Below are 14554 nucleotides of genomic sequence, written 5' to 3'. Positions count from 1 at the left end.
TTTGCTTTTGTGTAAATCCAGCATCATGGAAGCCTCAAATTAGTAAATATATGTTTTCATATTGCTATTTACAATGTCCTATTTTCATTAATGTCATGCTATATTAATACTCTATTTTATTAATACTGTACTTAAATATTTTACACATTAATTTCATGGCATAATATATTTTTGTTATAGTAAATCCTGCGTAAATGTCATCTTAGATGCAGCTTCTGTCTTTCCTTTACAGTGTATAGATGACAATATAGATCAAAAACTAGATAAACATTCAAAATTATAACCTCAAACAATGTGAACCAAAATAATCAGAATAAAATTGCTTCAAAAATAACCCCATTTCCATTTCTAATGCCCACACCACCAACCATATTTTTCTATTCTTCTGATAACCGATAAAGAGCTAACATTTTCTGGTAAATTATATCTGGTGCTATGTTTAACTGCTCAACCCCAGCAACCAGCATTATCAGGTGAGAAAATCAGGCTCATAGCTTGGGTGTCATAGACAGAGGAAGAGGAAATTGAGGGGGTGCGAGGAAATAAGTCAGACTTAGACTTAGAGAGAAACTTAGAGTCATGCAACATCTATAAGAGTCCTTGAGTGACTAACTTATGCAAAATTTGTTATAATATCATTTGCATATTACTATTTTAATGATTTGCAAAATTGATCATCTTACCTAGGAGTCTTCTGCTTCTCGCTGCTTGAGAAGTGTGGGTATATGTAGGCCTATATCAAGACTTTATTTGATGCCATTGTAATTTTCATATGTCATATGAATTTCACCAACTCAGGTTAGTGAAAGGGCAGTCAATTATCTTACCTTAACAGTCAATAAGACTACAGCTCCTATGAAGCCTGAGCAGTGAGCACTGATGGTAAGAACAGAGATTGGTTAAGTGTACTATGGGTACAGGTTTACTGATGCGGTGTACAATTAGGCTTTTGTGAGGTATAACCTATTAAAAGCACTGGGAGATTGAGGAGGGACAGAGAATGTAAGAGTACTGACAATATTAAAATGTCAATAGTTTAAAGGGGTGGTTCATTGTGATTTAATTTTTTTTAACTTTAGTTAGTGTGTAATGTTTTTGCTTGAGCATAAACAATATCTGCAAAGTTACAGCGCTGAAAGTTCAATGCAAACTGAGATATTGTCTTTTAAAGTTATGGCAGTTTAATGCCTACAATCACGACCGGTTTGCACTACAACAAGCTTCTTTCCCGGTTGGTAACATCATAAACTCTGCAGTTAACATAAACACTGCGCCCAGGAACACACAACAATGTGGGCGAGGCCATGAAAAAAAAAAAAAAAAAAACAGTGAACCATCCCTTTAATTATAGCACTATCTGAAGGGAAACCCATTGTCCTCTTAGAAGCTGCTTTTATTCTGAAGGAAGCAGTTTGTCCTCAGTTGTCTGTTCCCCTGTGAAGTGTGGACATACTAAACTCTGTGCTAATAAAAGGACCTTGAACACACTTAATTATAGATGTATTTTAAAGTATTTATACTTTTTATCTTAAATAATATTGCTATTTTTCTTCAACTGTCACTCCCTTATTGAACTTAGATTTGAAAATGTACTATTCAAATTTAAATGCTTGTAGCTCATGATTGCTTTGAAATATAAACCTAAGGTGGGTCTCCTTTTAAAGAAGACACTCAGTAGATTACTGCTGAAATTTTACAAGTTAAAATTTACTGTAAAACAACTAAATATTTTATATTATATATAAAACATATTTTACAAAATAATTTGGACTCTACAATTGCTATAAATCAAAGCCACATGTCTAACCAAGTTGTGTTCCAAATTTGAACTCACTGAATGCATGGGCATGGCTGGCAGGCTGTATTGTGCACCATGCTATACCCTCTGGGGCACCAGAAAGGAGAGGATAACTCAGATGCATCCCAGTTAAATGTATACTCTGATCTGTTCAAGCAGGAAACATCAGGAGGTTTGTTTGGCAGAGAAGAGAGAAGTCTTAATAACTCCTGGGATCTGGTCAGAGTAATTAATGGAGAAGACCACCTACCCCTGCATCCAACACTACACTTCATAGTGGAAAATGGTCTGCTCTACTGCGTGGCAATCAGGAGGGGTGAGGAAAAGCATATGCTCTTGGTGCTCCATACCAAGATGCAAATGATTCTGACCCTTGTTCACTCTCATCCACTGCTGTGGCATCTGGGTCCAGAGAGCACTCTCCAGCAGATCAGGTATCGGTTCCACTGGCCAGGAATAAATGCAGAGCTGAGGCGTTTCTGTAAAAGTTTCAACATGTGTCAACGTACCGCCCCACAGAAACCACCCCCAGCCCCCTGACCCAACTGTCCATCATAGAGGTGCCCTTTAAAAGCATCAGGATGGACCTTGCAGGGCCGTTGACAAAATAAATGTGGGGTCATGGATTATGCCACCTGGTATCCCATGGCAGTTGGTAACTGAAGATGTTGGTAGCTGATACGTTTGAGACCTCATGATCCCATATATTGTCGCTGTCCGATAAAAACCACGTATGTCCATTTTGCCGATATTGAGATTTTTCGACGGATTGAATGTCCAGGTTAATTTCCGTATACAGTATGCTTCACATATCTAAATGGCCAATGAAAAGTTGTGAAATCATGTCATCTGATTTTCACGTATATCCATTTGGTGTCAAAGCTGTCAATCACGCAGCGTATCTCCCGCCCTGTGGAAGCATCTCGCCGGTCTCGTGAAGTTTCATCGAAGCTCAGCACTGGATAGCCGAATAACATTGTGAGGTTACATTGCCAAATAAACATAGCCTGGTGAGACAATGACTTTCCTTTATCGAGGTAAACGTTTCCCCCCTGACGCCAGACGTATGTCTAGGAGTGACAAAATTACGGTAGGACTGTGCAAACAAAGTATCTGTCTAGCATTACCATGTCAGTGTATTGATTCATTGTCCATTCATAGTTTGCAAGAGACATTTACTAAATTTATAATTAATATTAAATAAACTAAGCATATTTAATAAACTAAGATGTAGGCAATTTAATAAACTGAGCGTATTTATCTGTCAATATGAAATGGGACTTGGCCATTCTAATTAATGATCGGAAGAACGCGTATCGACCACCGTTATTGTAAAATATGCACGTATGTCCATTTAAACTCAATTTTGGTCAAATGTGGATTATATCATTACACTGGCAAGAATATGGTTACATGTAAAGATGCCGTACCAAGTATGACAACGCTACATTCAACTGCTTTTGAAATACGGTGTGTTTTTCACTTCCTGAAAAGTAATCGTTTTGGACATACGTGACTTTCATCGGGCAGCGACGATATGCTGTTTGGGGTCCAGGAGGTTCCCCAGGCCTCTGCTGGATTCACTCTCTGCGAGTTAATGTTCGGGTGGCAACCACAAGGGCTGTTAGATGTAGCCAAAGTAGCCTGGGAGGCCTAAGCATCCCCACACTAAAGTCTGATTGAGCATGTACTAGGGGTGTAACGGTACACAAAATTCACGATTTGGTAAGTACCTCGGTTTTGAAGTCACGGTTCGGTACAGTTTTCAGTACAGCAGGTGGGGAAAAAAAAAACTAAACATAAAATTGCTTTTTTTTATTATTAAACAGTGGTTTACTGAACAAATTGTGTTTTTGTCTTTAAATATATTAAATTAAATTATAAAGTTTCTTAAGGATAAAAAATATATATATCAATGCTATAAACTATGTAGGGAGCCCTTACCTGAACATTATGCTACTATAATATTAAAGGTTAACAAATGAGCCCAAATTATTAGTCTAAATTCAATTGCTTTTTATTTTTAGATAAAATAATCAACACTCAAATAACAAATTGTAGGCCTATGCAAACATGTAAGCTGCCCCTAAGGCAGCTTTTGCATTAACTTCTAAATGTTTTTACTCCAATTTGTTGTTGAAATATAATCATTTCTACACAGTGGCTGTCATTTTCACAACAGATTTATTTAAACATACATAAAATAGTCTAATCAGGACATCACTAAAAGGTTAAGTAAAATATAATGATTATATAGGCTAATACAGTGCATATATTAAGCGAAAGAGTTCATTTCTCTAGCGAACTAACAAACTTTGGACACTGAATGGCTTTTCTAAGGTAAATGCTATGACATTTTGTTTACAAGCTTTCATTGATGTCTTTCAACCGTTGAAACACTGATTGAGCGATTACATGAGATACGACCGTTTCAGTAAGTTGTACTCTATCTTTCAACATACCTTCAGATGTTCTTTCATGTTTATTCTGTAACTAGTATTAAAGAGGAAGAGATGTTTGCGTTCACTCGCGCTCCGTGCTCGCGCTGCCGGTTGAACTAAGGCGCCTGTACCTCTGTCATGCCACATCAAAGAGTGTCAAAACGGCATTGTCTGTCTACATTTTGTGATTTCGTGGACAGAATTTAAAGGATGACACTTTGTTTCTTATTGAAAGTAACAAAACGCAGAGCTTATTGCAGGGGTCTCAAACTCAAATTGGCCATAGGTCATAGGAGGGCCATATTAACATTCAAGCGCAAGAAAACGCAACATTTCAGAAAATTTACTTTCCTTTGCATTATTTCTCATTTACTTCCATTAGGCCTACTAAAATGTTTTTATACCTATACTATAAATATTTTATTTACCATACTAAATGTAAATAGCAGTGTCTCTCTCATTGTTACAGAGTGTAATATAATTAGCCTATACTATTATTAATATAACACTACTAATATAGCCTAATATAATACTATTCATTGCAATAGTCTGGTGCAACTTCTCACATCCAACAAGGTGCATGGAATAAAAAAATGTGTAATTTAGGAACAAAACCAGCAACACTTGTGACTTGGAGGGGTCAGAAATAAACAAAAAACTGGAGCTATATATATATCAATCAATTTTAATCAACTTTATTTTGTCAAAAAATAAAAAAATCTTTCATTGTTACATACATTATTAGTTTTTAACATTTAGTGGAAGTATTTTAAGTAATTTCCCCTTACTTTATGTTAGCTTAAATAACATTAAAATGTTGCACTGAACAACACTGTACTGAACACAATCCCTAAATACATTTGTATACTCCTCTGTTTCTTGACAGACACCTGCAGCACTTGCGCTCACGCAGCTGACACACATTTGTCCAAGATGCCATTTGAGCATCGGTAACGTTTAATGGTTGCATCGGACGCGTTTCGGTGGTTTAAATCGGCGCTTGTGACTTAAAGTCGAGTGCTTTTACTGTAATTTAGGCAAGCCCACTCATAATAGAAGCGACGCAGTTGAGAGCGCGGCTCATGGTTGCATAGCAAAAGCGCATTGGAAAGGAGAATGTGGCTCGGCCGCTTATGTGATGCGATATGTGAATGCCCCAGAACGGCGACTTTTTCTTTGCATATCAGTCAGGTAGCAACTAGGGAATAATAATAATTTAGCGGGCCGGATTATGTTTTATTTTTGAGATTAGTTGCGGGCCGGGTAGAGGGGGAGGACGGGCCGTAAATGGCCTGCGGGCAGGCAGTTTGAGACCACTGGCTTATTGCGATTATTGGTGGTTAATGGTGGATAGGCTACAATGTTGCAATGTCTGAGGTGCAATCTGGCGGTGTCAGATGGACTGAAACATAATGTCCCAGAGGTGTTTTATTGGATTTAGGTCAGGCGAGCAGGGGGGCCATTCAATGGTATCAATTCCTATATCCTCCAGGAACTGCCTGCATACTCTCGCCACATGAGGCCAGTCATTTTCATGGCTGGAGGAACCCAGGACCCAGTGCACCAGCGTAGGGTCTGACAATGGGTCCAAGGATTTCATCCCGGTACCTAATGGCAGTCAGGGTGCCATTGTCTAGCCTGTAGAGGTCTGTGCGTCCCTCCATCCATGGATATACCATCACTGACCCACCACCAAACCAGTCATGCTGAACAATGTTACAGGCAGCATAATGTTCTCAACGGCTTCTCTAGACCCTTTCATGTCTGTCACGTGCTCAGAGTGAACCTTCTCTCATCTGTGAAAAGCACAGGGCGCCAGTGGGGGACCTGCCAATTATGGTGTTCAATGAAAAATGCCAGTCGAGCTCCATGGTGCCGGGCAGTGAGCACAGGGCCCACTAGAGAACGTCAGGCCTTCTACGGCACTCCTAGAGTAACTACCTGCCTCCTTGAATCTCCTCCATGTTCTTGAGACTGTGCTGGGAGACACAGCAAACCTTCTGGCAATGGCACATATTGATGTGCCATCCTGGAGGAGTTGGACTGCCTGTGCAACCTCTGAAGGGTCCAGGTATCACTTCATGCTACCAGTAGTGACACTGACCCTAGCCAAATGAAAAACTGATGAAAAACAGTCAGAAAAGATGAGTAGGGGGAAAAAATGTCAGTGGCCTCCACCTGTAAAACCATTCCTGTTTTGGGGGTCATCTCATTGTTGCCCATCTAGTGCACCAAAGCAGCTGACACTGATTAACAACCCCCTCTGCTACTTAACTAACCAGATCAATATCCCACGAGTTTAACTGACTTGATGTTATTCTCTGATTAAAATGTGTTTTCTTAAAATTTTTTAAGCAGTGTAGTAAATCTTGATGGACAAAACTGTTAACCAATGCCAAAACAATTCCAACAATGTATGTGCTGTTTATCTTCAACATGTGCACATATTAGAGGCATTTTTGATTATGTACAGCTGTCTGGACCATTCAGAAGCCAGAGCTCATCTGACAGGTGCGTCACTGTTATTCTTCCACAAACTGTGCTGTTTTTCCCTTCATTTGCTTGAAAATCATTTTGTTGCACAAAAATGTATTACTTCCCTCATAAAAGGATGGGAACTCACCAGTTCTGCAATGACTTTCAATAGCTGAACAAGGTGTCCCAATTAGATAATTACCCCATGTCCAGAGTGGATGAATTGGTGGAATGCCTCGGCAGGGCCTGCTACATCTCAACGCTCGACCTCACAAAAGACTGCCTGCCGGGGGGCACTGGCAATATTGGGTCCTACCCTTTGGTCTGCATTGGGCACGTGGGGTAGTGGTAATTCACACTGTGCTTTGGGAGGACCATCTGGATCAGCTGAAGGAAGTCTTGATGGAACTACAGAGGGCTAGACTCACCAAGCCAAAAGAACAGAAAGTAGAAGTAGTGAGGCAATTCAACCCACCTACCACCAAGACCTAGGTGCGTGCCCTTCTTGTGTTCGTGGGCTGTTACCGGTTCTTTATTCCTAACTTCTCCTCCATAGCCTCTCCCCTCACAGATCTGACCAAGAAGGGTGTAAGGACCACCCATTGGCCCAATGATGGAATCCAGCAGCATGGGTGAAGGTGTAATCCATGTAGGTCTTTTACCTGCGCTTCTATAAAGTTTACTTAATTTATTAGAATTTAGTTTCAATTTGATCTATCTCGGTGCTTAATCTGACTCTAATTTCAAATTATTATTAAATTTACATATTAATTACGCGCCTGATTCGACTACCAATCTCACAGTCGAATATTCGCAGATGTGTTATGAAACGAGATATGGGGTGCTCAATATCTGATTTTACATAGACCTACCAGTTTTCTCCCAATAAGTTAATATACAGCCTATTATGATAATGCTGTAAATAAAAATGTGAAAAGAAAGAAGCTTTTGATAAATATTTTGGTAACTTTACCTTAAGGTGTAGCGATTTCGTACAGTTATTAAGTCAATTTATGGGTGGGACATATGAATATAATAAGTCATAAAGCTTTATGACTGATTATTATGCATATACCGACCCAAGGGGGAATTAAACATATATTGTGAATTAATTACAACGAATTATAATCAGTTACATGTATGATTAGTTCTGGTTTAATAATTATTTAGAGAAAATATTAGTTTGTCCAGCAAACTGTAAGCTCCTCACAGAATATCATCAAAAGGAAAGTTTTTTCTCTGGCCACGAGGAAAACTTCCTCTACTAGCATCCAAACGTAAAGCAAGGATATAGGATTGAAACGTTAAAGTGACCTGGTTTTTATTGAAGGAGCAAAAGAACAATCGAGCATGAATAATGTGTTTAATATATGAAAACTACTAATACAGAGGTTATGTGTCTAAATATATATACAAGAATATACACATATATACAAGAGCGGATGTAAAGACAGGAAAGGAGAGATGATCAAAGAATGGCAAATTACGACAGTTAACCCTTTTGAGAGCCAGCACAGAAATCAGTTTAAACAAATTTCACAGAAATTAATACTTGCATATGGTTGAAGTCGATGTGTAGCAGAGTTTCAGCGTGCTTGGCCTGGTTGGTCCTTTCTGAGAGGGTTTCTCCGGTGGGGTTTTCAAACGAGGTTCAACTGGCATGTAAAATGACAGAGAAGAAAGAAGAGAGAGAGTCCAAGGAGATGGTCGTCCCGGAAGGAGCTGAGCGTGTGATGACAGCGCTGTCGCCTGAGGCAGTTCAGGGGCAGTCAAGAGACAATCGGGAGACAAAGGAAAAAGTTGCTTGTTGGTGCATTTATGGAAAATCAAGCGAACACACTTGGAGTGTCCAATAGGTGCGTAGCCCTGTTTGGCAGGCAAAGTTCCTTTGTCTGGCTGAATTTGCATAATTTATGGTATAACAAATCGGGTGTACTTTCTTCATAGCGCTATTAAAAATTGAACAACGCATTTGACAGTCATGAAACATACATTAGTGAATAGCTCGAGTCTGGAGCTTTACGGAGAGATCAAACTCGACAGGTGTCGCACATCATCTAAAGAGGATACACATTATACTCTAATACTATCGTTTAACTAGCCTGGTAATACCAGACTCTGCTACTTCACTTTGCTTCGTAGACAGAGTCTGGAATGGCATAATAGAGAAGTGTTTTCTCTCTCGCCAGGGGGCGCTTGTCTGAAGTTTAAAATCATTGGTTACCCGTAAGCCAATCAGATACGTTTAGTTATGACGTATGTTATGTGCCTGTACAGCCGCATCGAAGCACAGACATCATGCATCGAACTCAAATCTATGATTGAACTTCCACTGTAAACCTGTTGTAAACACATGATAAAACAAATGTTTATCAAACACTCTTCTTGTTCTGGCTTCAGTTTGAAAAAGAGTTGAATGTTCTCCATAACAGAGCGAATTGCATCCCGTGTCTCGTTTCCCATTTCCGCGGTCGTTTCGGTTTTCGATTTCTCTAACCTACAATGTAAAACTCGGCGCTTAGCATCTACGTCACGGCTCTCAGCCCGCCCTCTGTTCGTTGATTGGCCCGGCTGTTTCCAGACCGGTGGTAAACAGAAAGCTCTGACGCTGTCTCAGACTGAGTACAGAAGCGAAATGAAATTGAGCGGAAGTTAACATGAAACTAACCTAATACAGTCAATTCTATGCTCCTACTCTAGTAACACATAAATGATGAGGGCTGATGAGGCTGGGCATAATCTCTGACTTAACACTTCCTCTACTCTATCTCCTTTTGAAGCCTTGAGGAAGGGCAGATAGGCACTTGTCCATGGACTCTTGCATCTCCTTTGATCCCTTTTGATAGGATGGAGGCCAGGCCCAGGGTGAGGGCATACTCGATTACCATGGAGAGGCAAAGGGCTGTGTTGATAGCAGTCCACGCCTGGGCTCTAAGTGAGCTGGTCAGGACAGGCAGTCGGGAGAGTGCTCGGAGGGCTGTATCGACTGGAGTGATGTCAATTAACTGGGACAACCCCTTTCTCAATCCTCGGTTCAAGTTCTGGATCTAAGGTTTGATGGTGATTCCTGGAGGAGGATGGGATTTCTAGTTCTAACTGGTCCTCTTTGCTTGAGGGACAGTACACTGCCAGATTGTTGCGGTGAAGGCTGGAACCCAGGGGCATCTGGATCCACATAATTGGATTGGGCAGGCTGACATGAGTAGCAATGTTGTGCTGATTGTGGGTTAGGGTGGCAGTGTGAGTGGGGGTATGGACGAGCCGTTGATTGCCCACAACCTCGGCTTGTGTTCCGATGACTTGGGTGTGAGCTTGGCCTCGGCAGGGCAACGTGTGTCGCTGATCATGGGCTGCAACCAGCAGATTCCTTCAGTGTGGTCTCTGAGGAAAAGCTTGTTAGGGCAGAGGTAAGGAATGTCTTTGATGAAACTACACCTGCACAAGTGGGGAGCCAGGTACAGCCGTGGGTTGCTGTCTTGGTAGGCTACCACATCTGAGGTGTGTATCTTGGTATGGGTGTTAACTTGCCACCACCTGACATTAGCCTTGTCTTTGGGTCTGTAGATGTTATCTGGTTCACCAATGGATGGATTGAGAAGGACAGCCACCTCATTCTGCTCGAGGTTGGCGCAGATGAGTCGGCGAGGTGGACTGGAACAGTCTTGGTGGGTCTGCCAGTAGCAAAGTCTAGCACGGTTTGTATGGGGTACTGAGGAATTCAATTCATAGCCACGCTCTCCATAGAGAAGCTATCTTCTCACAGCAGGTCTGTTATCAGTGCTATAACCATCTGATTTTGAGCAACACAGTCATTTTGGGAGACTGTAAGCAGTTGCTTCATTGAGTCAGGCATTCTCTTCAGCAGGAAGCCGCGAATACAGAGAACCATTACAATACCTTTCAAGGATTTGACTCTGTGTTGCGAGTTGTTTCCTCAGCTGTGGGCGGATCTTGTCGAGGTGTGGTGAGTGGAGTAGGCTGTGATGCTGGGGTCTCCTGGTTGGGACAGGTACAATGGCAGTGTCACCTGCCGTGCCGTCATTAGTTCCGCGAGGAACACCCGAGTTGACTCCTGCATGGTGTTCTACAGTCCAATCTTTCTGGTTGACTGACCATGGAGACATGACTCCTCTGTGTTGCAGTGGAGCTCTGTTATTTGGGTTTGCAGTTTGGACTTGACATGCAAACCTGACATCCTCTGACATAGTCTGCCACATCTTGCTGCATGCTGGGTTGCTGCACCTGTCAGAGTTTTTGACAGTCTGCATCATTCTTTAGGGCATTTGCAGTGAGTCTGTTGGTCTTTAAAATGTTGCTCGCAAATTCTCCACCAAAACAAATATATATGTAGCGATTTCGTACAGTTATTAAGTCAATTTATGGGTGGGACATATGAATATAATAAGTCATAAGGCTTTATGACTGATTATTATGCATATACCGACCCTAGGGGGAATTAAACATATATTGTGAATTAATTACAACGAATTATAATCAATTACATATATGATTAGTTCTGGTTTAATAATTATTTAGAGAAACTATTAGTTTGTCCAGCAAACAGTAAGCAAGAAAAACTTCCTCTACTAGCATCCAAACATAAAGCAAGGATATAGGATCGAAATGTTAAAGTGACCTGGTTTTTGTTTGAAAACTACTAATACAGAGGTTATGCGTCTAAATATATATACAAGAATATACACATATATACATAAAAGAATGGCAAATTACAACAGTTAACCCTTTTGAGAGCCAGCACAGAAATCAGTTTAAACAAATTTCAGAGAAATTAATACTTGCATATGGTTCAAGTCGATGTGCAGCAGAGTTTCAATGTGCTTGGCTTGGTTGGCCCTTTCCGAGAGGGTTTCTCCGGCGGGGTTTTCAAACGAGCTTCAACTGGCGTGTAAAATGACAGAGAAAAAAGAGGAGAGAGAGTCCAAGGAGATGGTCGTCCTGGAAGGAGCTGAGTGCGTGATGACCGTGCTGTCGCCTGAGGCAGTTCAGGTGCAGTCGAGAGACAATCAGAAGACAAAGGAAAAGTTGCTTGTTGGTGCATTTATGGAAAATCAAGCGAACACACCTCCTGAGTTGGAGTGGCCAATAGGTGCGTAGCCCTGTTTGGCAGGCAAAGTTCTTTGGTCTGGCTGAATTTGCATAATTTATGGTATACCAAATTGGGTGTACTTTATTCATAGCGCTATTAAAAATTGAACAATGCATTTGACAGTCATGAAACATACATTAGTGAATAGCTCGAGTCCGGGGCTTTACGGAGAGATCAAACTCGACAGGTGTCGCACATCATCTAAAGAAGATACACATTATACTCTAATACTATCGTTTAACATGAAACTAACCTAATACAGTCAATTCTATGCTCCTACACTATTAACACATAAATGCAACAAGCACTACAATGGTAGATACATTCATATTTGCAGGTAAAATCATATTTGTGCATACAGTCTTTATGCAGGTCTTTGTGTGTGTGTCTGTGGGTGCGTGCGGGTAATTTTCTCTTTTTATTGCTGTTTGGAATGCAGGCCTGTCTCATAGCAACCCGATTCGTGGCGTCCACATCCACTTTGAAGTCGCGAGGGAAATGTTCGGTAATCTATCGAAGCAGTCATAAAATGGATCTTGCGATCTGTTGGTGGGCGCCAGGTCGGCGCCAATGTGAGATTACAACCCAAAGTTCCCTGAATTGAGGTTTAGATACAGTTTATGGGGAGGATGTGCTCACTTTTGACACTGTGCAGACGCTACAAAGGTGCCCTTTGAAAAGGGTTTATATAGGTGTTTGTTAATGAGTAATAAATCATTTACAAATGGATTATTATTAATGCAGTTATAACTGCATGAATAAAAAGGGCGACTTTAATGCAATACCTGCCAAATAGTGAGCCGTTTTTAACTCACATGTTATAAATGCTTAATAAATGTATTTATTAACACTTTATTTAACCCAAAACCAGATTCCTGGTGTATTTCATGATGCAGCAAAAATTGACTATCAGACTATTAGATAGGAGGGTGTTGTATTTGTTAATATTAATATTAATATTAATTAATATTCTCATGACTGTCACTTTTCTTTTTCTTAATATGTTGCTTATCAGAAGTTTCTGTCTTGCCCATGATACTCTCCAAAAAGATCATGTCTATCCACAGCAGTGTATAAAGACTGATTTCTTGTTTTTTTTTTTTTTTTTTTTTTTTTTTTAAGATGAAATCCCTACTTTATTTTGAAAATAAAACATAAGATAATAACAATAACTTGATGAGAAAAGTTTAATTCCAGTATTAGTTACCTGTGAACCTTTATCTAGGGTGGAAACCTGTGAACCATTTATTCATGAGTTATTCACAGGTTTCCAGTTTACATTAAGGTTCACGTTCACAGGTTATTAATGTTTATAACTCATTAATAAATGGTTAACATGTTTTCACTTTACATTAAGGTTCACTTTGACTGGTTATTAATGTCTATAACTCATTAATAAATTATTCACATGTGTTCACTTTACATTAAGGTTCACTTTCGGGCAATGAATCAGTCCTCCAATTTAATCAAAGGAAGATTTTACGTTTTGTTTAGATGGCTCTGATAGCAGCAAAGAAATGTGTGTGTGTGTGTATATATATATATATATATATATATATATATATATATATATATATATATATATATATATAGCTAGAACTTTTGCCCTATGTGCCTGTGGAAAAAAATAATGTATAATTTAAAAAATATATGCTCTATGCTCAAAAAGATTTTTAATATTTGAATAATTTGGATGTTACATTGATTGAAAAAGCTGACGTGATAATGTACAATGTTCTTATACTTATCTTACACATCAGCTCACGGCCTTGTAATAATGTCTATGCAAGTGTTCAGTCTCTTGAGGGGTGGGACATGGGCGATAGGGTGTTTAGAAAAAAAACTGATTCTGTAAATTGTTTGTGTAAAAAATTATGCATGTATTGATAAATTTCAATTTCAACTTGATAAACAAGCTGTGGATAGGCATCATGACCTTTTTGGAGAGTATTGTGGGTAAGACAGAAACTTCTGGTAAGCAACATAGTAAGAAAAGTGGCAGTCATGAGATATTAATAAGAAAACCACAAATACAACACCCTTTAGTCTAAATATAATAGTACATTTTTGCTGCATCATGAAATAAACCAGGATTCTGGTTTTGAATTAAATAAGTGTTAATAAATACATTTATAAAGCATGTATAACATGTTAGTTAAAAACGGCTCACTATTTGCAGGTTTTGAGTTAAATAAGTGTTAATAAATACATTTATAAAGCATGTATAACATGTGAGTTAAAAACGGCTCACTATTTGGCAGGTATTGCATTAAAGTTGCCCTTTTTATTCATGCAGTTATAATTGCATTAATAATGATTTAAAATGCATTTGTAAATTACTTATTATTCATTAACAAACACCTTTATAAAACCTTTACAAAGGGAACCTTAATGTAAAGTGTTACCAATATTTTTAATGTGCATGTTGAATAAATCGAACTACCCCTGTGACAGAGTTAAGTTTCACTTTCCATGATTCGTGACCGACAGAGGGCATCTTGGCGGCAGGGATTAAATCTTTAACAATGTCTGGGATAAGAAAATCTAAAGTGTTTTACTGGATGCACTTTGGATCATCTTTAATCATTTCAAAAAAAGTAAGATGCAAGTTGTGTGTCTGTGAAGTCTGTGAAGTTTCAGCTCAAAATAGTCCCATAGGGCAGAGGATCACCAATTCCCCCGAAAAATAGTGGAACATAATGGAAATTACAACATGGGCTCAGGAATACTTCC

Source organism: Chanodichthys erythropterus, chromosome 7 (assembly GCF_024489055.1).
Source record: "Chanodichthys erythropterus isolate Z2021 chromosome 7, ASM2448905v1, whole genome shotgun sequence".
Lineage (NCBI taxonomy): Eukaryota > Metazoa > Chordata > Actinopteri > Cypriniformes > Xenocyprididae > Chanodichthys > Chanodichthys erythropterus.
This window is presented reverse-complemented; position numbering follows the sequence as displayed.